Source organism: Triturus cristatus, chromosome 10, assembly GCF_964204655.1.
Source record: "Triturus cristatus chromosome 10, aTriCri1.1, whole genome shotgun sequence".
Lineage (NCBI taxonomy): Eukaryota > Metazoa > Chordata > Amphibia > Caudata > Salamandridae > Triturus > Triturus cristatus.
The window spans coordinates 494,592,865-494,619,633 of NC_140593.1; the positions used below are offsets into that span (position 1 = coordinate 494,592,865).

General features: G+C 46.0%; 1 protein-coding gene and 1 long non-coding RNA gene across 6 annotated transcripts in view; one reads left to right on the top strand and one right to left on the bottom strand.

Annotated features, from left to right (window-relative positions):
- Positions 1-26,769, bottom strand: part of ZMYND11 (zinc finger MYND-type containing 11) — a 785,443-nt gene that overhangs the window by 677,208 nt on the left and 81,466 nt on the right. Inside the window, exon 1 of one of the 5 annotated variants that reach the window (XM_085631942.1) lies at positions 416-689. The exons of 2 other annotated variants lie outside the window; for them this stretch is intronic. The gene's annotated coding sequence lies outside the window, so the exon portion shown is untranslated. Of the gene's footprint in view, positions 1-123; positions 690-26,769 lie in introns of those variants that run through there. 2 more of the 5 variants (XM_085631943.1, XM_085631941.1) reach the window with 2 other exon arrangements.
- The window catches only part of LOC146789641 (uncharacterized), a 66,335-nt gene continuing 40,300 nt past the window's right edge, over positions 735-26,769 (top strand). Inside the window, exon 1 of the long non-coding RNA XR_014970133.1 lies at positions 735-1,039. This is a non-coding gene — a long non-coding RNA (uncharacterized LOC146789641). The remainder of the gene's footprint in view (positions 1,040-26,769) is intronic.

Below are 26,769 nucleotides of genomic sequence, written 5' to 3' on the forward strand. Positions count from 1 at the left end.
AATTTGGTCTAAGCAACACAAAAGTAAGAAGTGCTTTGAAACTGAGAAAACGTAAGGGAGATTTACTGGTCATGCCATCGACTTCGTTTAGGGCCCGGGGCCATTGCAGAGACCTGAACATACCGGCAGCGGTCCAATGCTGTGAGGGTCAGGGGTGACACTGAACATAGCTGCTCTGCCCTGATCGGTCGGTGGGCTAGCTTTGCACTCTGGCACATCACTGTAGCCCCTGGTAGATCAGGCCTGCAGGAACAGAGGTTGCAGAGGGAGGCCGCGGCTTTCCATATAGCTTGAGGAAACAGGATTCCTCCCTTCAGGATGCTTTGGCATTGCCTCCAAGGAACGAGTCGCTATAGAAATACAAGTGCATCACAATGCAATACAATGCAGAGGTGCACTTGGCACAGAAATGTACCTGCTGCGCGTCCCGCCTCCGTCGGTTCCTCTCACCAGTGTCTTGACCCGAGACAGCTGGAAGACTCCTGTGACGCGGCCATACGAAGGGGCCGCTGTTGGTGAGAAGATTGTGGCCCCTTGGAGCACTCTTTCCCTTGCACGACTATGGTGAGTTGACTACTTCCGCCGGTGAGAACCACCCGGCCTGTTCCCTGCGTCACGAGTGGTTAGCTTCCTGTGCCCCCTCCCTCATCTCCGTGCACCGCAGCTATGGTGAGAAGACTTCTGCCGACGAGAACCACCCGGCCGAATCTTGCGTCACGATCACGTCGCGTCCTGTGGCTCCTTCCGGCATTCCTTTGGTGCAGTCTAGTTCTTGTTGAGGAGTGACAATAAAGTGTCATTTAGCAGCAGGACTGGTGGAGATCACGTCTAGTGCAGCGAAGGCACTGTCTCTATATGTTGCCTCAGTCTTGAGTCCGGTTTCCTGTCGCTTTTACGGATTCATTTGTCCTTTTGAACACTGGTGGCCGAAGCGCCTTCCGGTGTGCTGAGCTAGGGCTAACGCCGCAGGGAGCGCCTCGGGGAGCGAAGCTCTTCCATATCATGGCTGTTCTCGGTAGGCAAGAATTCTTATTGAAAGGTGAGTATGAGGACAAGGAAAGCTCCGCCATGGTGTCCTGGCGGGAGGTAGAAAAGAAGCTTTGGATGACGGGTGATGGGATTTGCTTCTCACTGCCAGCTTTCACCGCGTCTCTTTCTCGCATTTTGGCTAACAAGTCATTTTCAGATAGCGATACAGGTGAGAGAGGCACTTGGGATGGTTCTAAGAATACTGAAACTAGTAGGTGGGCGGTTATTGTTGGAAGGTAGTCACAAGATTAAAAATATGGTGTTGGAGACGGGGAAAGTGGGGTGTCTGTCGGTAAAAGCGATCGAGGAAAATGGTGAGATGTTCGAGGGGTGTTTATGGGGTTCTCTTAGTGTATGGGTTTGAAATTCTAGGAGCGATGGGGCTGTAGATGTTCGGGAACAGACCATTACAGAAGTGGATACATTTATGGCTGCTAGAAATGTAATCTTACGAGTCAAAAATTCTTCGTACTGGTATCAATCGTGGCCACTGTAATTATGCTGTTATGCGGAGCGGAATATTCCATATACTTATCGATTAGCCACTTAATCCACCATCTGTAGCATAATTTGCACTTTTACGAATCAAAGTTTACACGTTAACCTCTTCAAGCATAGTACTACAGTTCAATTGATTCGCTTACAAATCATTTCTAACAATTGCAGTGCAATCATGTATATCAGTCAACTGTAAACAGTTCAGACTGATACAACTACACTCTGCTAGCTCCTTCATTTCTTGTTCCACGCGGGATGGGAGGTCTGGCTGCAATCCAATGTATTGAAGTTTTTCTTTTAGCTCAGGGGTCTTCAAACTTTTCGATGCCGAGACCCCCTTCTTAAACCTTAGGAGTAAGGACCCCTTCTGACAAAAATTTGTAGAACCTGGTACTCGTCGTCCCCGACAACCATAAATGCCCCTGTTAGACCTGGCATCTTTTGGTGTGTTTCCACTGTCGTTTTGCTTTCTGACCTCCTAGTTTTGACTGTTTTTGATGGTTTAGTGTCTCTGCGCACTTTCTCACTGCTGTTCAGTGTTAATGTGCAAGTGTTCCTATTGTACATTGTATTATGGATTGGTGTATCCGTGATTGGCATGTTTGACTTACTAGTAAGTCCCTAGTAAAGTGCACTGAGAGTGCCATAGCCTGTAAATCAAATGCTGCTGATGGGCCTGCAGTACTGATGGTGCCACTCACCCAAGCAGCCCTGCAAAGGGTCTTCAGACTTGCCACAGCAGTGTCTGCGCAAAGTTTGTAACGGTCATGTCGACCTGGCAAGTGCACCTACTTGCCAGGCCCTAATCTGCCCTTTTTCTTACATGTAAGTCACTCCATAGGTAGGCCCAAAGTACCCCTGTGGGCAGGGTGCCAGGTATATTAAAGGTAGGGCATGTACTGGTGTGTGCGACGTCCTGGTAGCGAATTACAGTTTGTTTCGTTTTTCACTGTGGAAAGGCTATCTGTCCCATAGAATGGGAGTTTACCTATAGTTTTTTTTTAGTTTGTTTATTGTTATTAGTTAATAAGAACCATCACAATACAAATTAGATTTCCATATAAAAGAAATCCTATTTAATATCTTATAAGCATATCTTACCATTGGGACAAGTATGCCCGAACTCAAAATATAAAAATGCATCTTTTAGTAAAGATGATTTTTATGTTCTGTGTTTGAAAATGCCAGTTTTAGAAAGTTAGTATTTCCTTGCTTAGCCATCCTTTGTGCCACTGCTGGGTTTGTAGATTGACTATCTGGCTTTGGAGTGACTGAGGCTGGGGATATGCATTCTCATCAGACAGCCACAGGGGGTTCAACGTGTGTCCTGTCTCGGCCTGGATGAGAAAGGGCTGGGCTGTATTTAGAGTTGTGGAAGGAGATTTCCTTGCACCTGAATGGGCCTCGTCTGCCTTGGACAATGCTGCTTCCACCTCCTGCCAGGACGCTGGGCCAGAGAGGATGGAACTGGTTTGGGCTGTGCACAGACACTCTTTGCCCAAAAGAACAAAGAGGAACTGAGTATAAATATTGGGGCCCAGAACTTTAGAACTCGCTGGAATCAAGGAACCTGCCAAGAAGAAGAGCTGGAAGAACTGCCAGGAGGAGTACTGCTGCTTTGCTGTGTTGTTGCTTTGTTGGGTTGGCCTGCAGTTACTGCTTCTGCCTTGGGCAGTGAAAGGGCTGGACTGAACTTTCTTTACTTGTTGCTGAGTATCTCCCAGGGCTTGAAGTAGAGCTTGCCTCCTGTTCTGAAGTCTCAGGGACTGCAAAGACTTCACCAACCTCTGGGTACCACCTCTGGAACCGTGGTTTCAGTTGCCACAGAGGGGGGAAAGCAACTGACTCCGTTGGCTTTGTGTCCTGAAGTCACCGCAGAGGACACCGCTGCATCTCGCACCACAACCCTGGTCTTGCATACGACAACCGCTGCTTGCACCATGACCTGTAGGCACCGCACTCCTCACCGCCTTGCTTCACTTTGCCGCCCTGGTCTCACCAACGTCATCTTTGCACGCTAACTTCAACACCTGTAACCGCACCGTGGCTTGGGGGCACCGCTCATAAGTCTTGTGACGCACCGTCCCACACCGCAATCTGGACCGACCGACACCAGCTCCCCACAACCAGCCCTTTCACCTTCACCGTGATCTGCCAGCACCGCAACAAGTGCTGCCTTCACTCCGCACCGCAGCTCTGGTCTCACCAATGCCACTGGACGACCATCACTGAGCCGCTGCCTGCACCGTGACCTGAGGGCACCGCACGGCTCCTCTTCTCACCGCGACGGTTTCCACAACTGACCCACGCCAACATGACTGGCCGCAATGAAAATGTACTGTTTACGAGTCTGCCGACACCCCGACCAGCACGTTCAGATGGAACTGTTGGATTCTGTTGTTCTCAGCACCGCAGTAGCACCGGACGGAGTTACCAAGTTCAAGGAACTGCCTTTTTAAGGTTATTCTTCCAAAGTAAAGTCAATGTTTTATACTTTCATTACACACAGGGTAAGATGGAATGCTGCAAAACATGCAAATAGTTTTCCATTAAAATGGTGCTTTCAAAATGTAGATTTTCGTAATACCAGAGCGTATGTAATGCCCTTTTTTTTTTTTTTTTTTTTTTTTTTTTTTTTTTTTACATAAATGTCCTTCAACACCTCTTTAGGGGCACTAAGGACTGTGTAAATGCAGTTAAAATTAAAAGACCGAACTTCCTAGCCCCGTTGTTAACTCTATGCACTTCCACTCAACAAACAAACAATCTTTGTCATCACAAAGAGCCAGAACTACTCCTAAGCATCCTTTACACTTGCAGATTAACTGATAAGGCACATTTGCTTTTCATTCAGCCAAGCAGATGATAATTATCTAAATTAGCCCTCCCAGGATGGCTGTCTTTTTAAGTACTGTGTGTTGGATGTTTATCGTTTTGGTCTTGTTTTTAATTTATAAAGTAATGGATATGTTTTTAGGTCTCGCTGAGCCCAGTGCATGCGCTGGCTCGGGAGAGACATTTTGTATGTGAGTTTTCAAAGTGCTGCTGGCTGGCCTAGCGCTTGCGTTCACGCGACCGTGCACGCGCGAACCGCTAGCCTTCAGCAGCACTTTGAAAACTCGTGCGTCATCGCGATCACTTTAGCTTTCAGAGCGATCGCGATGACGCACGCTTTCAATGCTTGTTTCTTCTGTCCCTCTCTCTGCCGTTGTCTCCCTCTGTCACTTCCTGTCTAAATCCAACTCCCTCTCAACAAAAGAGCATATCTTTTTATTGTTTTTTCCATTCTTCACTGTTCTTGTCCTTACCTATTTGCACTGGTATCCTTAATGTTCCCTCTTTGGTCTTCCTCCTGTCTTATACTCTCCTGTGGATTTTATCGTATTCTAGTTGCATCTAAATCATTTTTCATACCCCTGATGGGATGTCCAAGTGCATTAGTGTGTGGATAACATGCTGTGCTACAGGTTGTGCTTGGTTGGAAGGATTGTGGATTATGAGGTTTAGTGTGGTCTCTGTGGAAAGCTATGTGGTTTTATGCACAATGGCCAGTGTTGCTCTTACCTTGTCATCTGCCAGTGCCCGTAGGTTCGGAGAGAATGCCTCTAATGTATTTTATTGTTGTGTCTGGTTGGAAGATTGTCACTTGCGAGCATATTTTATGTAGGAGGTGTACAGTTGTGTTTGAGTAACATTCTGCTCTTATTGTGTCACTGCGATCATGTATGTAAGAAAACGAATCATTGGAAGATCTTGTATTTTAACTGATGACAGTGAGCCACCATAGACATATGCTCAGTGGCGTAGCATGGGGGGGGGCAGTCCGCCCGGGCGGCAGGAGTTTCGGGGGCGGCGGCCTCATCCCGCTCGTACCTGCCGTCTCAGTGGCAATCACTCCTCCCTCCACTTTAAACTACGGTTGTCAAGGAGCGGAGCGGGCTATCGGCACCTAATCTCACCAGCAACACTCCTCCCCCTGCGCTTTAATGGGGCCGTCACGGGGCAGAAAACGCAGGGTACACCATTATGCCCTTATGTCTGGATTGGGATGAAGTGGAGCGAGAGATAGTTGGAGGTGCACTGCATATATTTCTCCTCTGGCCACTGTGGTTGTGTGTAAAACAGGAACGGATGCCATGTGCTTGGAATACGCACATCTTCTCTCTGACCTACATCATAGATAGGTGGGTTGAAAATCAAAGCCTGCTGCAGCAGCGCCCCTTATGTTTACACGTATCCTTTGTGCATCCTTAGAAACTGCTCAAACTGCACCCTGTACACATCTAGACCTAGGGCGGTATGTAAAGCTCTTCAGGTAAAAGTCAGTCTAGCATCACCTGATTTTGAGCAGTGGAGTCGCAGCTTTTCAGATTTGATTTAAAGCTTTTATGGTTTTCAAAAATGCACCAGCGACTGAGCATAAAATTGTGGATTCACAAAACGTAGGTCCCAAATTTGCAATAGTAACCAGAGGCATTGGGCAAGCCCATAGCATCAGTACTACACCAGCACACAGAGTTGTGTCGATTGTCCATGCATATCAGTGCTAGGGCGCAATCTCACTCATATGTAGTGCATATATCCCAGGACGGAAGTGAGTGAAGTTACATGAGCCTGCTAATGCCATCAGGTTGCTGTCCCTTCACGAATGTCACACCTGGGCAATCACTGATGTGTATGGGTCTCTGTGAGCCAGTCCATGTGAAACAAAAGATTTACATCTCCACTGCTAATTTAGGGGGGAGGGGGGAGTGCAATTTTGTTCCTCTCATGTATTTATCCAACAGTGAAATGTGGGGTCTACATCACTAATTGGGAATACTTACAGGCAGATAATTTTGGGCGTGAGGGTATTTGCTTTATAGATGCATCCATGTGCTAAATGCGCAACACTTTGTGATTTTCGTCCTGCCAAAATGTGCATGTTTTGGTGAATCACAATCATTTTCTTCTGTAGCAAAGCAAATTGCTAAACATTTGATGGGAACCTTTTGAATACTTTTAAGAATATTTTTCTCATAGGCATGATTACCAAATGTGATTGTGCTTGGGCAAGTCCCATGAGAAAACAGGCATTGAAAATGCAATAGGTCTCGCCTTTGATTAAGTTAAAGCCATTTGCTTTGCTAATGGTATTGTATAGCAAAGCAAATGGCTTTAACTTAATGAAAAGCGAGACCTATTACATTTTTAATGCTTGTGATAACTTTGAAGGTTGTAGGATTGGAGACGTTGGCTGCCTGCTTCCAGGAAAGAAGGCTGCACCAGTATTTGACGTGAAAGTGTAGTTTTGATTGGTTCCTGTTCAATGGGAACCTGTAGGATGTATTATTTGTGTGCAATTTCTTGTTTAACTAAGTAAAACTGTTTAGTTGGTTAGATCACTTGCCCCGTCCACTTTTGCAGGCAGACATTTCCCAATTCTCTGAGACTAATGCTCCTTATATTCCTGCTCATAGACTTATTTACTAGAGCAAGTGCCTTTCTCCTCATCGTGACTGGATCCTTCATTTGATTTTATTTCTAATTTTTCAGGGGCCTATTGACCATTACAATGACATGAATAACCCCCCCCTTGAAACCATTTTGGGACTAACTAACAGTTATTGTAAATGAGTTATTATCACCTCTTAAAAAGAAAATGGCGCAATTGGAGGGGGAAATGGAGACCGCTATCTCCTGTTGTAATAACTCATCTAGTATAACTAGTATACAGGCTTTAGGGAAAAATGAGGTGCGACCCAAAAATACTAAGATGTTCAATGACAATACGTCTGTGGGGCTTGGTGACCAACCTGGCACAAGCTCAGTTTCCAGTCAGATTCGGCGGAACTCTAAGGCCAATCAAGTGATGGGGCCCACTAATGTGATCCCTACAGAGACACCTACAGCAACCCAAAACCATGTAGCCCGAATAGATAATTATACATTCAACAAACATAAGTACCCTTCCAATCACCCCCAAAAGCTACTAACCACTGACCTTCCCCCCCCCCCCAGCATGCTGCGCATACGTGGCTGTTCTGGTAAATGTTCCCCCATTGAAAACTGGAATTAGAGAGTCAGTAGAATGCCTAAAGAATAAAGTGGTTCACTGGCTTAGTTCTAAATGCTTGTTTTCACCAGCTAATGCAGAACAAATCTTAATCACACGAAGAGTGAGGTGGATTGGCCCACAAACAAAAAGTTTTGAGGGGGACTGCATTGTGGTTAATTTGCAAAACCTGAGTATAGCCGGGGATCTCCACGCAAAGGCAGCATTATTACCACCAGTTGGTCGATATGTGGCCGTATTACCACTGGGGTTTTTCTATTGTCACTTAAAAAGTCACAATCGCCCCGGGCCAATACGCAAAATGAACAGGCATCTAGGCCACTCTTTTTCTACTCCCATGACCTACTTTTGTCAAATAGATTTCAAGTATGGAGTGTCATGGAAGACAATGATTGACTCCACTGTAAAGAATATAGTGTAGATGATACTGTAATGTTTTGTAGAGAGGACATATCCAAGGCACAGCAGCGTAATTTGTCCCTCAGCTATATTAATTGCGGCCCTGGTCTGGCTATCCAGCACAGAGGGGAGACATCCAAGCCCGATAATATTAATCGTGACAATTGTCTCATCCCCAGCACAACATCAACTGTAGCCACAAGCACAAATCCAATTAATTGACTTGTGGAAGGAAAATTTAGGTTTGCCACATGGAATGTGAACGGGCTCATGAATAAAATAAGGAACACTGACTGGAATAATTTTATATCTGAATTCGATATAACATGCATGCAAGAAACATGGTGTATGAAACTTGTAATTGCTGAAGGGTTCCCCTCATACTTTTTAGAAGCAATAGCATCACACGCTGGGCGGGCAAAAGGGGTCTTTTGACCCTTATTTCGAATAAAATCTCAGTAAATGTTGAAAAGATCATAAAACCAAACCCACACTTCCAATTACTGTGGCTGAAGAATAAGGGAAAGAAAGATTTGGTTATAATAAATTACTATAATAACGTCTACGATCTAATACGTAGTAGGGTGGCAATGGCACTTGATCATTGTTTAGAATCTTTTTTTAAGCTCCAAATATACAAATTATATTTATTATGGGCAGTAGAATTTTAATATACAGGCCTGTGCTTTATCTGATACACAGGCATGTGGCTGTATTTATCAGGATGGGATGGGAAATTACCATTTCCGTGACAATGAGTATGGTGAAGCATTGAACTTTATTATTACCAAATACGATCTACAGCTTTTGAGGTGTGATGGTGATACTAATGGAGACTTATTTCCAACATTTATTGACAGAAATTTGACTTCTGTTATTGACCATGTACTGATATCTGCGTCAGTAAATGTTATGTGTGGCACACCCATCACAGTAACGGCGGCCCTAAGTGACCATAATGTGATCTCAAGATTATGTTATTTTTAGGTTGAGGCACGATTTATTCTGTATAGTAAATAACATCACCACAAGTAGGCCAAATGGTGTAAGAATTAAATGGGAAGGCGCTGATCCCAATATTATGTTACAAAGAATAGTAGAGAAAAAGCTCAGGGAAATTGACTACTGCCTTCAGGAGGCTCTTGTTCCCAATCTGTTAGTAAATAACTTTTAAGTATATCACCAGCTCCTTAAAACTACTCCTGACCTGCCATCCTACCAGAGCAGGGAATAACAAAAGGGGAAGGTTTGATACCGCCTGCACCAAAGCCCTTCGGTCTCTTAAACATGCCTTGAGTAGATCGCCATGGAATTTTCTGGTCATTAAGACCCTGCGCATCCAATACAAACAGGCTTGGGATGCAAGGATAAAAATACTCCAGAACAAAGCATGTGATAACATCGCCCTTGCGGCGGAGGATAAGAACACTAAGTTATTCTGTGATAATGAAAATGCACCATTTCTAAAAAATGATGATATCCCTGAGCTAAGCTACTTTGTCCCCTGTGACAGTTGGGTGGCTCATTATTCTGATATCTTTAGACAGAACACCGAGGATGCAGTAAGGCATACACGGAGGTCAGAAGGGGAATGGGGACCTGCAAAGCTAGAAATTACTCTTGAAGAAGTCATGTTGGCCATCCAAACCAGCGCAGGGGAACCAGACTGGGTGCCAGTTTGTGTATTTAAATCTGCCCCCAAACTCTGGGGGCCTATCTTGACCAGAGTTTTGAATGCAGCATCTTCTTCGGAGGCATCGATTTATTATACCTATATATATATATATATATATATCAAGCATTGGCATAGCCAATAGGTCTCGCCTTTGGGACCTTATAAGTATTTAGTTATGCAGCACAATATCCTTGGTGCACCAACATTAACTGTTGAATTGTTAAACACTTATAAGGTCCCAAAGGCGAGACCTATTGGCTATGCCAATGCATGTTTAGAACTGGTGTGGTGTCCTTTTGTTGTGTTTTCACTGGATTACTGTTGGTTATGTACAAATGCTTTACACACTGCCTCTGAGATAAGCCTCACTGCTCGTGCCAAGCTACCATGGGGGTGAGAAGGGGTTATTTCAGTAGTGTATCCTCCTTACCCTGACTAGAAGGAAGGGTCCCTACTTGGACAAAGGTGCAAACCATTGCCAACTAGAGACCCCCATTTCTAAGAGCCTCCAATTCCCACAGCAAATGTTTTTTACGGTGGGGAACTAATATTAAACAGTGTTTAGCAAATCAAAGGTCAGTGAGCTTGGGGGCGTGATCAGAGGTGTAGCTAAAAACAAAGGGCCTCATTTATGTGGAATTGGCAGTCTCCTTGCGGCGCTGCCCTATGCCAGTGTGAAAGGGGAGGAATGCACCTTATTTATGAAATACAGTTCATTCCAGTCCTTTTCATTTGCATTGGCGCACAAATTGCTGCCTAGCACTAACATTGCCAGGATTCTTTTTGTACAGGAAGGGGCACCTTCCTTCACCAAAACAATCCTGAGGTCGTTTTCCTCTTTCTTTGTGAGCTGCAGAATGCAGCACACATGGAAAGAGGGAAAAAAGAGGAGAAATGAAAACATTTCTCCTCGTTACGCCTCCGCTTGGGAGGGGTAGGGTTTTGTTGCTTCCCCAGGTTTACGTGATTTTGTAAATCTGGGGCAGCATCATAATCCATGGGTGTTGCGTGGGAACCCCACACAAAGCCCATGGAACACCTCCATAACGCAATATATCAATGTATGGAAGGAGTGGACAAGTATAAATTATTGTAGTCCAAAGAAATTATTTTCTGAAGTCCAAGAAATTTCTTCCAAAAATATTCTTTTATCCTTTCAAATTATTTTCAAGTTGGTGCTCCAACACATTCTTAGAAGTCCAAACACAATCTTAGTTACATATAAACACAGTCAACGCGTTTCGTCCCCCTTGGGACCTCATCAGGGCTCCTAAATAATGACACGACGGCTTTAAATACCAATCTTGGAAGGATATCAGTATCATCCAGGTCTGTTATTTAGTTCTCATCAAATTAAACGTTATCTCCTAAATATTACCGCGGTGGTGTGAAATATTAGTTCTGAATTAGTGCCAGTATCATCCCAGTCTTTGTTTTTCCATCAATTTAAAAGCTTTCTCATTCTATGTCCGTTCTAGTTAAATAGAGGGTATTCTCCACATATCGAGTCCTTCTATTCTGGCACTGGGTTCCTCGTGGCCTCCACCTCCTTTCGAATAACACCGCAATAGCGTCGTGCCATTATTTAGGAGCCCTGATGAGGTCCCAAGGGGGACGAAACGCGTTGGCTGTGTTTTTATGTAACTAAGATTGTGTTTGGACTTCTAAGAATGTGTTGGAGCACCAACTTGAAAATAATTAGAAAGAATAAAAGAATCTTTTTGGAAGAAATTTCTTGGACTTCAGAAAATAATTTCTTTGGACTACAATAATTTATTGTTGACAAAGTACTTGTCCACTCCTTCCATACATTGGTATATTGTTTGTTCCAGAGTGTTTTTTTTTTTACGGTGGGCCACTGGAGGTGGAGTGGAATATATACGTTCAGTATTATTGTATCAATTTTATATTCTTCAGTGCACACATATTGGACCCTCATCGTTTTGGAGATTTACCTCCTTAACGCAGTGTAAGGCAACACAGTGATTTGCACTGCTATATCTTACTCCATATCTATGAGGCCATCCAAAGCCATGCAGGGTGACTTTGCACTGCCTAATAGGTATGGTTGAGACGCATGCGCCACCTGAGCATCAAAAAAAGTGATTCTCTGGCGATGCAAGCTTCTCATAAATAAGCCCAAAATATTCTGTACGTTTTTTAGGTCTTTCACCATCATGTATCTACCTATAAAACAATGGACAGCGTAGATGAAAAATAAATTAAAAGTTATTGCTCAGTGGGAAATTCCCTGTAGTACATTATGAAACCTCTATCAGTTAATGCACTGCAGAGGTCTGTGTGTAACCAGAGCACCACAGAATTAAATCTAGATTGGTGCAGTGGAAAAAAGTGATGTGTAATTTTAGTGCTACGAGGTCTCAGCCTGTGACAGAAAGCACTGTGAATATGTAAGTCAATTTTTTTATACTTGCATTACACACAGGGTAAGATAGAATGCCGCAAAATGTGCAAATAGTTTTACGATAAAATGGTGCTTTCAAAATGTAGACTTTAGTAATACCTGAGCGTATGTAATGCCATTTTTTTTTTTTACAAAACTGTCCTTCAACACATATTATGGGGCACTAAGTGCTATGTAAATACAGTTAATATTGAAAGAACTTCCTAGCCCAGTTGTTAACTCTTGCACTTCCATTTAAAAAAAAAAATCTCTCATCACAAAGAGCCAGAACTGCTCCTAAGCATCCTTCACACTTGCAGATTAACTGATAAGGCACATTTGCATTTCATTCAGCCAAGCAGATGATAACAATCTAAATTAGCAGTCCTAGGATGGCTATCATTTTGCAGGGACAAGTGAAGCTGAGGAATCCGCGACCCCCTTCACAGGAGTCCACAGCCCCCCGGGTGGTCGCATCCACAGATTGAAGACCTCTGTTTTAGCTAGTACTAAACCCAGCATTATAAATGTCTTGCTTATCATTCTTTTTCCTTGGTATGAGTCAGAGTAAACACTGCTTAGTCGTTAGCGGTATCATGCAACCCATGGACTGGTTTAGCTTATTTAGTATTTCCTCCAAATATTCTGTCAGTTCCATGTTAAAATTACACAGTCTGCCCCTTCTGCAAGACATCTCGGCATTCAGAAGTGTAACGCCCTGAACGTCTCAGGATCGTTGAACAGACACGATAATGAGAACGCAACCACTTGTGAAGGTTTAGTTATTTTAATGAAGGCAAAAATAATACAAGGAATAAATAAAGGTTATAGTCACTGGAATCCTCCAGGCTAAGTACGTTACCAGCCCACAGCACGGATGGTCCTAACCGTCCTCTACATATACGCCGATCCCGGCGTATGCCAACAGAGGGCAGAAATGAAATGGCCGACAATGCCAATCGGTAGGCTGTGAGGGGCACGAAGAGTGTTGGGGAGAATCGAGGAGTCAGGGAAACACCCAGCCGGGGTCTCTACCTGAAGGGAGCAGCCGCTCAACCTCTTCCTCAGACTGCACCGGGACGCGGAGTCACCTCCTGGTGATGCGTCACCGATACCCCAATCACAAGCAAAGAAGACTGAACCGAGAGCAGCCGCTCGATCGATCCTGTGGACTTCCGAGTCTGTAACGCGGCAAACACCTCCTGGTGTGCGTTACAGCTGGCAGTCCCTGTATCTCTGGTCGGGCTGGGAGTTACGACTCCAACCAGCAAAAGCGCCACTGCGCTTTGACTCAGCCGAGTCAAAAAGCGAAGCTCAATGGTTATCCGGTAGAGCTTCCGGGTCCTTCACAGGTGACGATGGGGCAAGACACGGCCCAGGGAGTAACGACTCGACCTACCTCCGTTCTTGCCTTACTGGAGCACCACTCCGGAACACTGCTCTTCACTAAGCAGGTACGTCGGTGTAAACACAATATCCGACAGCGTTGTACCTCCCGGTTCCTCCCTTTATAGGGCGTGTTTTCCTTGAGTTATGTAACAGCTCTCCTGTTTACATAAGGGCGTGTTTTCCTTGAGTTATGTAACAGCTCTCCTGTTTACATAAGGGCGTGTTTTCCTTGAGTTATGTAACAGCTCTCCTGTTTACATAACCTCTCAACCGCTAAGCATCCTGGGAGATGTAGTCCGTTTTCGCTGGTTACCGTTTTCCTCCCCTCGCATGACAGGAATTCTTGACAGTACATCCTCCCTCTCAGCGGCTCCCCACGGGTCCAGCGCTGGCAGGAAAACGCCGATGGAACAAGGAGACCAAGCGCGGAGCATGAACCCCTTCAGCCGGTTCCCATGACTGCTCCTCCGGGCCATAGCCTTTCCACGCAACCAGGTACCACAGCTTCCCCCTGCGCCATTTGGACGCCCGTATGCCCGACACTTCATACTCCACCTCAGACTCCACGCATACCGGCCTAGGTGTCCCAGACGGCTTGGAGGGTGCTGGTTTGAGCAATGATACATGAAAGACAGGGTGTATCCGCAATGACTGGGGCAAGCACACCTTCACGTTCACGGGACCCATACACTTGGTAATTCGATAGGGGCCCATGTACTTGGGATGGAACACACTGTTCTTTCGAAACCTCATGTTTCTTGTGGATATCCAGACGTAGTCTCCAGTGCGGTACAGTGGCCCGGGCCTTTTCTTCCTGTCTGCCGCAGCCTTGTATCTTCTCTTGGCCTCTATTAGGACAGCCCTTGAGCGCATCAACGTGTCCTTTATGTGTGCCACCCTGTCCGCTGTGGCGGGAATCCTGTCCTCTCTGAACGGATGTAGAAATGGCAAGAACCTGGGATGTTGGCCATAGTTGCTATAGAACGGAGATGACTGTGTGGAGCTGTGAGTGGCGTTGTTATAGGCTATCTCTGCAACCCATAGCAAGTCGACCCATTCTTCCCTGCCCTGGTCCACAAAACATCGCAGATACTGTTTGAGCGTTTGGTTCAGGCGCTCGGTTTGGCCGTCCGTTTGAGGGTGGTAGCTGGTGGACAGGGCGGTCTTAACATGCAGCGCAGTGCACCAAGTCTTCCAGAATTGCGCAGTAAACTGCGACCCCCGGTCCGACACGATCACCCCAGGTAATCCATGCAGTCGTACCACATTCTTTAGGAGTAGTGACGCCAATTCCCCGGCCGTAGGGACTCTCTTGCAGGGGATGAAGTGCCCCATTTTCGTCAAGTAATCCACCACCACCAGTATTGCCGTCATCCCCTGGTCTACCGGTAGGCCCACCACGAAGTCCAGTGATATGCTATCCCATGGTCTATCCGGGGTCGGAAGTGGATGTAAGAGCCCTTGAGTTCGGCCATGGTCGGCCTTCATGGTAGCACACGTAGGACACTCCTGTCCCCACCTCCTGACATCCACTCTCATGGTTGGCCACCAGAAATGCCGTCCCATGCTAGCCACCGTTTTTTCAAAGCCCAAATGACCTGCGCATGGAGAGTCATGGCACCAGATGAATGCTTGTTTCCTTAGCCTAGGCGTGGGTATCAATAGGCACCTGCCCTTCAGGGGTATCCCGTCCTTCAGCTGCCATTCTCTGTGACTGAGGAGCCACCTCCGCCATGTGAATGACCTGATCCCTCTCTTTATTCCCCTCAGGAAAGTATCCGGTTGGATAACCCCCAATACCATCCTCGGGGAAATGATGGTATGCTCGGTCGCAGGCAATGGTTCCTTAACTGCAGTTTGACGGGACAGGGCGTCCGCCTTCCGGTTTTCCGTCCCCGGCCGATATGCGATGCGGAAGTTGAACCCCGCAAAGAAGATCATCCACCGCAGCTGTCTGGGAGAAAGGTGTCTTGTGGCCGTCATGAACTGTAGGTTCCGATGGTCCGTGTACACCGATACCACATGTCTTGCCCCCATCAACCAATGCCTCCATTCGGTGAAGGCGTCCTTGATTGCGAGAAGCTCCTTCTCCGCAATATGGTAGTTGCGTTCGGCGTCGTTGAGTTTGCGGGACATGTACGCAACGGGATGAAGCACCCCTGTGTCGTGGTTGCGTTGGGACAAGATAGCCCCCAGCGCCACATCCGATGCGTCCGCTTCCACCACGTAGGGGAGATCCGGATCGGGGTGAGCCAACACCGGCGCCTTACCAAAGGCGCTTTTCAGGGCCTCAAAGGCTTTGTTCGCTTCAGGGGACCAGACAAACTCCTTGGACTTCCTCAGTAGCTGTGTGATTGGGGCCACCAATCCTGAAAATCCATCTATAAACCGCCTGTAAAAGTTGGCGAAGCCAATGAAACTTTGGACGTCCTTCACGCTTTGGGGCACCGGCCATTCTTTCACCGCCTTGATCTTTCGTTCTGCCATCTCCTGTCCCTCTGGACTCAGCATCACTCCGAGGAATTCCACGGATGTGACGTGGAAGTCACACTTGCTGAGTTTACAAAACAGCATGTTTTCCCTCAGCTTTTGGAGCACAGCTTTGACGTGGTGTACGTGCTCCTCCACACTGGACGAATAGATGAGGATGTCGTCGATATATACGACCACGTAGATATCCAACTCCTCTCTGAATACCTCATTCAAAAAGTACTGAAAGGCTGCCGGGGCGTTGCACAGACCGAACGGCATGACTAGGTACTCAAAAAGGCCGAACCTGGTCTTAAAGGCGGTCTTCCACTCGTCTCCGTCCCTCATGCGCACCAGATGGTATGCCCCTTTCAAATCCAACTTGGTGTAGATACGAGCTTTCTTGACCTGTTCCAGAAGTACACTGATGAGAGGCAAGGGGTACCGATTCTTTACGGTTATCGCATTCAATGCCCTAAAGTCCACACAGGCTCTCAGCTCCCCATTAGCTTTCGGGATGAAGAAGAGTGGCGAGGCGGCCGGAGACTTGGACGGGCGGATGAATCCTAGCTTGAGGAGTTTATCCAGGTACCCCCGGAGATGCACGTTTTCAGGCTCCGTCAGGGCATACAGCCTGCCGCTGGGAACGCTGGCCCCTGGCACCAGGTCGATCTGGCAGTCAAACTGTCTATGTGGTGGTAGCACTTCCGCCTTCACCTCATCAAATACATCCTCAAAACTGTGATAAGCCTGGGGGAGAGCCACATCTTTTTCTGCCGCTGTAGCCACCGTCTGACTCCCGCTCTCATCTGCGTCAAGGGATTCCGTTCTTATTCCACAATGCAGGATGCAATACGGTGACGTCAGTTCGATGCGATGTGTTGGCCAATCCACAGAGGGGTTGTGTTTCTGTAGCCACGGCAATCCCAATATGACGCCATATTGGGGCGCTCGGATGATGTTAAAATCGATTTGTTCCAAATGGTTCCTCCCACATCTCATCGGAAGGACCCCCGTGTGCTGCCTGATGGGCCCCGTCACCAATCGCCTTCCGTCTACAGCATAGACTTCTTCGGGTACAGCTTTGGGAAGAAGCACTAGCCCTAGCCTGCATGCCTCGTTGTGGTTCATAAACATGCCAGTGGCCCCTGAATCCACCATGGCCACAACGGGTATCCACTGGTCATGCACTCCCACGTGCACCGTGAGAAACAGGTGTCGTTGTCCCTTAGTGACCGAGTTGGAAAGTGAAGGGATGGATGAGTGACTCCGAGATGCCCCTTCTTTGGTCTGGGAGTCCTCTAGTTTTCCGCCGGTACGTCCACCACGGCTGTTACCGACCGGTTGGCCCGATAACGTGACTTCTTCGGTTTGGCCGGGCATTCACGTACGTAGTGGCCTTTTTTGCCACAATATAGGCACAATCCTTGTTTACGGCGTGACTCTTTCTCCGTGGCTGTGAGGCTCGCTCGTATTGCGCCGATGTCCATGGGTTCTCCCTTGGATGCGGTGGAAGTTTCAGGACTTCCCACTGTCACATAGGATGGAAGGGATTTTCCTTTTCTCCCATGATCCCCCTTTCTTTCACTTAGCCTATGTTCCAGCCGTAATACCAGGTTGATAAGGCCCTCACATGTCTTGGGTTGTGGGTCACTATGAGCCACGGCGTCCTTGAGCTCATCGCACAGCCCGTGATGGAAGAGCGCCGTCTGTTTAGCAACAGGCCACTTGGTTTCCGCAACCAGCCTTCGGAACGCGTTGAGATACTGCACCAGGTCGTTGGATCCCTGTCTCAACTCAAGCATTTCACGGTCCGCCGTGTACGAGTCAGCCCTTCTGTCGAAGACCTTCAGGAATTCCTCGCGAAAAGCACCCCAATCACATAAGATGGGGTCGTCCCTGCTCACCAGAGGTACGGCCCATTGTGCCGCGTTTCCAGCCAAATAGGATATAAGGAAAGCCACACGAGCCTGACTCGTGGGGAACGCCCTTGGTTTGCACGATAAATGTAGCGCCACTTGTGTGAGGAATACCTGCACTGTGTTAGGATCCCCACTGTACCTCTCTGGTGTTGCCAAGGGGACGGCTACCGGCATTTCCACTACTACCGCAGGGGTCTGGTTCGTGAGGGAGGTGCTGGGCGTGAGCGGGTCCAATTGGATAGCATCCAGTCTGGCTTTTACATCGGCTGTTTCTTGCCTGGAGGCAGCCAATTCAATTTGCATGGTCGCTAAAGCAGCCAGCACATCATCAAGTGTTGCCATGTCTGTTATCGACCGGGAGACAGTTAGTGTTATTAAATTTAAGTTCTGCTTTATGAATCGGTTCAAATGGTTGTCTCATCAAATGTGCTAGGACCACATTGAGTTTCCACTCTGGAGGAGGCGCGCACACTGGAGGAAAAGCGCGGAAAAGGCCTCTCATGAATTGTTTTATGAGAGGAAATGAACAGTGAGAGGAATCTGAGGAGACTTCCTGTACTGAGAAATTGCAGCCAGGTGAACTTTTACTGAAGAATAGCTGATTTAGATAGTGAGAGGAGGGAAGGTCAAATCTGCTCAGCAGAGGCTTGCAGCGGATACATTTTTTCTCCGCACCAGCAAAAGAACCGTTTTCCATTTCAGACGATATATTTTGATAGTGCTTTCAGCACAGGATTTAGCAAGTATTTCTCTACAGTCTTGTGGAATATCGAGATCCTTAAATTCTACAAATTCAGGAGCCATGCGTGCATGTGAAGAGAACATGGATCCGGATGAATCACTTGGCCTTTGTTCCTCGATCACATTATTGCTGACTGATGAAGTCTAGCTTGCGACAATAGGAGCAGCTCTGGGATCCGATATTGTCTGGGCCAACGTTCGTGCTATCAAGATTAGGCGGCAACCTTCCGATTTCATTTTGATTAGTACCCTGGGGATTAATGGGATGGGGGAAAGCGTAGGCATATATCCCTGACCATCGCATTAAAAGGGCATTCCCCCTTGACCCTGGTAGTGGAAACCTGCTGACATAATACTGGCATTTTTACGTTCTTCTTTGTTGCAAAGAGGTCCAGAGCTGGTTTTCCCCATCTTTGGAAGATTCTGTCCACCTGTGCCTGCTCTAGCTCCCACTTGTGGCAGCTGGACTGAGACCTGCGTAGCATATCTGTGAGGGTATTGTGTAGACCCCTGACATGCTCGGCCTTCAACGAGATTCCATGGAGCGTTGTCCATTCCCATAATTCCTGCGCTTCTTGAGATAGCGTCATGGATTTTGTTCCTCCATCCTTGTTTATATAATACATGCTGGTCGTATTGTCCATACGGACCAACACTGAGGAACCTGCTATTCTTGGCAGGAAAGCCTGAAGAGATAGGAATATGGCTTTGAGTTCCAATCTGTTGATGTGTTGTTTTTTCTGTATCGAAGACCATTGGTCCTGGATTTTCAAATCCTGCAGATGACCTCTCCATCCCTCCATGGAGGTGTCTGTTGTCAGAAATGAAATCTGGGGTATTTTGCAGAAAGGTTAGACCTTGAACAAGATTTGTCGTTTGAGACCACCATTGTAGTGTTTCCACCATCTTTTTTGTGATTCGAATTACATCTTCGAAAGATCCCAAAGCTTGTTGCCACTGTTTGTTCAGTTCTTCATGAAGAGGTTTCATCTTTAGTCTGGCTAAAGGTACTAAGTTTATTGCTGAAGAGCACATCCCTAGAAGCGATTTGAACATTCGTACAGAAACTGACATTCTTCTTGAAATTGTCCTTGTTAACCTTTGGAGCTGCATCTGCCTCTCTTGAGACAAGAATGCTGTGCATTGAACAGTGTCCAGGGATGCTCCCAGAAACGATATTCCTTGAGTTTGACGTAAATTTGATTTTTCCCTGTTTAGAGTGAGTCCCAATGCATTGAATAGACGGAGACAAGCTGTCGTCGTCTTATCAGCTTCCTGGGCTGTTGCAGCTTTGAGCAGCCAATCGTCGAGGTATGGAAAGACTTGAAACCACTAAGATCGCAAATCCGCCGCTACTGGCGCTAGGCACTTGGTGAAGATCCGTGGTGCTGATTTTAGACCAAACGGGAGCACTTTGATTTGATAGTGGGTACCAGCCACTGTGAACCATAGATATTTCCGGTGTTTTGGGTGGATTGGGATATGAAAATATGCGTCTTCCATGTCGAGTGAAGTCTTGAAATCTCCTTTGTTTAAGCATCCCAGAATATCGGAGAGTGTTACCAGCTTGAATGTCTGTTTTTTTGAGAAACTTTTTGAGTTTCATTAGGTCCAGAATCGGTCTCCAATCTCCTGAATTCTTTCTTATTAGGAAGAAACAAGACTAGAAACCTTTCCTCTGAGTGAATGGTACTTCCTCTATTGCTTCCTTGAGGAGCATGATCAAGACTTCTTTTCGCAATAAGTGAAGACGAGGGGAAGGGGGACCCTTGGGCTGAGTAATTGGTGGTTTTTGAATGAATTCTAGAGTGTGACCCTTTGTGACTAGGTCCAACACCCAGCGGTCTGATGTTATTTGGTGCCACTGCTGTGCATAAGCAGAAGTATTTGAGCCCACGGGCAGGGAGGGAAGTAATTGGCATGGCCGGATTCTTCGAGCGCCTCTGAGCAGCCTGGGAGATGACAGAATCTGGCTTTGGGTGTCCAATAAGGCAAGATGGAGAGTCCTCCGGAGCCCTATATTTCTTCTCTACACGAGGCAGTACCGGCGGTATGGATGTCGGCATCTTCATAATCTTTACATCCTGCTGCCATATATGGTCGATAACAGGAATTGAACGTACCACTTTCCTTGTGTCCTCTTTAAAATCGTACAGAAAACATTCTGTTTGTTTTACAGTGATTGGTAAGTGGAACCTATTGGCTGCCCTCTGCATAAAATTGTGAAATCCCCAGATATCTTCTGGAGGAGAGTCTGAAGGTAAGTGCAGAGGAGGGGTTGGTGTTGGGATCTCATAATCCTCCCAAGGATCAGGAACGGATGCCGTATCAGGTAATTTACCTTCTTCTTCTGAACAGGAAGTGTTCTGATCTCCAGGGTCAGCTGGAACGGAGCCCGTTGTATTCGCTGGACTACTAAGGACTTGAGGATCTGGTACGTCCGTTGGCACTTCCACATGAGGAACCTGGACTTTGTTGAGGAGGGAATCTTTAATCCGCTAACAAGGCTTGCAGATCCTGTATCAATGATGGCAATAGATGAGCCATTTCTCTGTGGTGCGGTTCCTGTCTGAGATTAAATTGATAGCTATGACGTGGAGCCATGTATTGTTCCTGATAATAATGTGCCTTATGGTAATCTTCCTCCTCATTATCATCATCCTGGCATTTTACATGGAGCTCAGATGGACTGGGAGATACCCCATATAGGCCGCCATCATCATCATCCTCATCATCTCCCTCTTGCTCAATATAACCTTCCAAAAGGTGCGATGGGAGCAAAGGTGATACTTTACTAAAGTCTTGCAAAGACTGGTGTAGAAATGTCTTTGTAACGGTAGTGACTTTAGTTATCCCAGTCGACGGGGGCGTCGATGGTGCAGAAATTATAATTGAGGGAATTTCCTTCGTCGACTGTGTCGTCGTCAACTGTAATGCTATAGTGGGTGTTATCATTGACGGTGTCGTCGCCGACAATGGTACTGTCGTCAACGGTGATGTTGTCATTGACGGTGTCTTCGTCATCGGTGACTTCATCAACAGTGTCTCTGCTGTCGACGATGGGTCGTCGACGGATTTCAACGACAAAGGTCTCGTCACAATAGAAATCTTAGTAGATAGAATAGGGGACTGGATCGCCTTTGTCGTGACGGTTGCCGTCAATGATGTTACACATATCGCCGATGACGAGAGAGAAATAGTCATCGCCGCTGGCTTTTTTTATCTGCTTTCTACTCGCAGAATCCGAAGAGAGAGATCTTGGACGCTCTTTATCTTTCTTGACTGGCGTTGTGGGTACAGGCAGCGTTGGTTCAGAGGAATGTTTAGAACTCCTCTCCCTGCTTACAGGCTTTTATTGGGAAGATTTAAAATGTTTTCTTCCCTCACCTGAGGATCTTTCCTTGGATCTAGCCCTCTTGTGAGATGTTGAAGCCAGCTCTTCTTCTTCATCTGAAGAACGAGATTGTTGTTTTGTGGATTGAAGCCACAAAAGTACTCTCCCCTCGCTGTCCTTGAGGGTTTTGTCAGAACCTCATGCCTGGGATAAAGGCAATAAATAGATTCTTTATGTGGGTCATCCACATGGACCCTCTTCTTCCCACAGGTCTTGCAAGGGTGGAAGAGGCCTTTCTTGTCTGACATGATGTCAAAGTTAGCTGAATAAAAGGAAAAAACTGAGTAGCACTCCGGGAGACTCCCTTCCACATGACGTGCGGTGAAAATCTGAAGAGAACTTGCCTCTGCTGGGAGTGTTCTAGAGGGTGCTAGCAGATGATTGGCTGGAGCCAACTTTTGCTCCTTTTTGAAAAAGTACATAAATAGGCTAATAGATGGCCTTGGGCCCTTTTTTAGCCTATTTATAATTTATGGCACTGCTTTTGTATTTTACTGTGGGACTCCCATCTCGACGGCTGGGAATGATTAGGCATGTGAATCTATGAAAGATACCCCAATACTAGATAAATATGTAATGTGGACCTAATTGTATTGTGTTAGTTTGAGACGGAAATTGCTGGATCTCTTTAGTTGTGGCAAATCCCCTGTTCCACTCTATTTCCAGTATAGGCCACTCCCCATAATCTTGCAATCTGTCCAACACAGTCAACCTCTGTAAGGGCTTGTCAGAATGCAGAGGTTTAGATATACTGAATATCCGCTTCTTATAATGAGCCAGAGCATACAAGTCCACCGTTGTTTGTTTGTGAGCGGGTGCATCTGGGAAGGTTGGCAATATATCGCTGGCCGTGCAGTTACTTTTAGCATACTGTATGCAGTGCCCTGGGACTACTCTAAATGTTTCCTGCGCATCGGAAAAAGCTAGAAGTGTGCAGTCTGGATGGATATTCGCAAGTGCCTCAACCCCCCCCCCCCCCCCCCCCCCCCCTCCCCTCTTGTCCACTTGGTCACTGTCCTACTAAGAGCGATTTGCGCAGATGGTGGTATGCTTCTAATGCGCATCTCCAACACAAAGTGTGGTAATTTTAGAATCTTTTTGACAGTTATGTCCCATGCTCTACAGGTCTGTCTGGTGATAAACAGCATGGACCTCGAAACCCCTATACCTCATCAGTAGACTATCCAATGGGGTATCTCTGTGCATCCCACAGAGCAGCCTCTTCTCCCAATTGTCTCTCTCCTCAAGCCAGTGTCTCACATCCTACAACTGTGCTGCTACATAGTATAATTCAGTACCTGGTAGTTCCAGTCTACCCTTTCCCCATTTGCCCTACAATCTTAACGTGTAGAAATGTCAAATTAATAAATACTATAGCAAAATTTGCAGCATTATGCCGTATAATTTGTCTTTTCTTGCTGCATAATTTAGTCAGACCTGCTGCGTTTGGCTTTCCCCATCGCAGATTTCCAGTGGCCATGGTATATATGTAATTCAGTGTTAAAATATTTACAAAATTCTTTATGATGTTGCCATTGTAAATATTTGGCACATTGTACGCAAATGTAGAAATTTCAGGAAATGTTGCAACTATAACGATCATGACTCAAAGGAGTGCATGTGAAAGCATGTCTCTGTGTTGTAATTGTGGATCAGTGCACAGTATGTCCTGTGTGTTTTTTTTTTTTTTTTTTTTTTTTTTTTTTAGCTACTGGAGATTCAAGAGGTAATGCATGCAGCGTTCAGGTAGAGGATTTCTTATGTACCCATGGTAGCTCAAATCAAGGCTGCTTGCATGGGTTGTAGAATGTCTGAATAGGCATACAGGGTATTAAAAGTGTAAATAGGGTAGAAGAGAAGTGTAGGGAAGTTCCAAGGCAAAAGGAGTAAATTAGGTTAAAAAAAAAAAAGAGAGACTCTTGTGCTTCATAATCACAAGCATCTATATTGCACCAGAGCATGTGAATAAACAGACATAGTTCAAGCTGTGATAAAGATGACTAGAATGTTCTTGAGTGTAGGTCATGTAAGCGCTGCCATTCACAGAAGGATGAATTTGGTGTCTAAATGATGCAAGATGCATCAGGGAATTTTGATTCCAGAATAGGAGGATCTTGTTAACTAGTGGTCAGGAGCAAAAGGTAGACATACTAATAAATAGATTGTTAGGAGGGCCCAGGAAATACAGTTGAGGGATGGGCTGCATTTTTGGATTCTAGGATTTATGTTGTAGAAAAAGATGAGGGGAGAGGGGTTGTGGTATTGGAATGGCTTTTTGTAGGGAATGATTCTTATTAAAGTGTCTTTCTGTGTATTTCTTGAACTGATGTTGATTTAATGGGAAGTGTCAGTTTCTTTGAGATGTCCTTCTCAGAGTCCCTACCCATCAGTGGATCAAGTCTCCTTACATGCACACTGGCTACCCGTGCAGGCTGATAGGTTCTTCATTTCTGTATTAGTCACAACGTAAGGCAATTCTGCAGGTTTTCCCGGACTTGGGTCCAGGTCAGAGGCATGTTATGTTAAGCTCTCTTGGTACAGTGCAAACAAATCATCCCCAAAGGAATATCTTGGCGCTTTTGCTGAACTATAGTACTAGCCAAAAAACTGACAAAAGAGCCAGGATTTAAAGATTTTTTTAAAACATACCCAGCTCTCCGCATAAGCGTATTGTTAGGGAAAGTTTATTCCAATAGAATGGGGCCAAGTAGGAAAAGGACCTCCCTCCAAATCTGGAGGTATGAATACATGGAATTTGGTGGAGGGCTTTATCTGTGGATCTCAGTGCTCCAGTCAGATGATAATAACAGATTCTTTTTTGCAAGTAGGTTGGAGCCTTACAATTCAGGGTTTTATGAGTAATACAGTGCATCTTAAAAAGGAGTTTTTTTCCTTATAAGCAGCCAGTGTAGAGAGTGAAGTATTGGGGCAGAGGGAGAGCCAGGCGGAAGATTACAAAAGCATTTCCATAGTTAAGGCAACTTGTAGTATAGGTATGAACTAGGGTTTTCCTGGAGGTCGTAAGAAGCCTTTGAAATGCTTTCTTCAGTAGTCGCATGGTGGCAAAACAGATTCTGCAAAGGGTCGAAACAGGTTCTTTCATGGACAAAGAAGTGTCAAACTTTATGGCAAGGTTTTTGACTACTTGTTTTGGGGACGGGGAGATCCTTATTCGGATGGCCACCAGTCTGACTCCCATAGATATTGAGCTTTCCAGAGTAAGAGTATTGCTGTCTTCTCTCTATTCAGTTGGAGGTAGTTGCTAGACATCCAGGAAGCAATCCTTCTCATGCAATCAGAGAAACAGACTTTCACCCCTTCCACATCGGGGCCAAAGGAGTTAACCAGCTGTGTGTCATCAGTATTAGATGTTATCTCGGAACCACATGCCTTGACAATTTGTGCTCTCCAGATGTTTACTGAGGAGATGAAGCAGCAAGATAGGTCGGAAATTAGAAGGATTATTGGGGTCAGAGTGAGAAAGCATATTGAGTCCCACTCCTGTGTCTTTGGTATTCTTTTGTCCTGTACTGGGGTTCACATTTTTCAAAGATTCAGAGTCGAACAGTTAAATGAGGCACTGGCAAACAGACCAGTATTTCTCTTCGGTGAATTAACAGGCTTGGCCAATCGAGCAGTCTGCACCTTTTGAATTTCTAGGGCCTTCTACAGTTCCGGATGGTTGTTATTTGATATGATCTCTTGCCCGGTTATGCAGCCATACTGCTACTTCTAAGACTTATTCAAACTGGCTCAAATGAAATATGGACTGGCTTCAGACAACAGGGAATCATCGTCTGTAGAAATGCAGATCATGAAATGGAAAGGGTGAAGGGGTAGATCTCAATTTGGCTGTGGAATCCTGGTTACATCAATTTATTGGGCTGGCTATTCCCCTCAACACATTGAGGCTACTAGTTTCAGGAGGGTTACAGGAGATGTGTAGATGGATATCAGAGCCTGAACAAAGGATAGCGCTGCCTTGTGTAGCTCTCATACGCGTAGACTCCAGCAGACTTACCTATTTACCCACTGAAGCAAACATGTTAGCCTATATGCACACTTTATTATGCATGTAGCGACAATGAAATTAGGAGACTGAAGAGGCTTCACCTTTGGGGAACAGATAGAAAGGCCCGTAACCCACACCAAGAATAATGCTGCAAAGGTCCTAGAGTCCCATCTGGTGGGCGGACCAGAATTACATACCTTGCTAATGCTTTGAGTTCCTGTTTTTGACTTGTGTGAGAGTGAGCTCTCCCTGGAGTTGTAGAGGACACTGTGCTCAGCTTTCCTTTTGAGCTGTTCTCTCTACAGGCCCCATGTTTTTCCATGCCTGTGTGAGAGAGGCCACAACACTGTAACATAAGCAATGGCTGCATACTGCTGTAGGCTGGACTGAGAAGCACTAGTGTTTCTGGAGGGTCTGGAACATGTAATCTGGGCACTTAATTGCATAAGGCATCAGAAGGGGTAGGAGGGAGTGGTGCATAGGTCACAACAGTCATTCTGGTATCTGCAGGAGGTCCTATGATGGGCAACGCCGGGAATATTCCAGGTATTTCTATTAATTTGTGCACAAGTAAAGTGAGAATTGAGCTTTATAAAGAGTAGGTCGGGAGGTGTGCAAGGAGTAGTGCATCAACAGGGGAGTGCCATGGCTCAGAGATTCTGGTGTTGGGAACTATTCCCCACGCAAGTACCTCCGAGAGTGATGAAGAGTCTCTCCATGGAGATTTGCCAGGGCCTCTAGAAATGGTATTTTGTGTTGCATTAGTCTTTGGCATTAAGGTT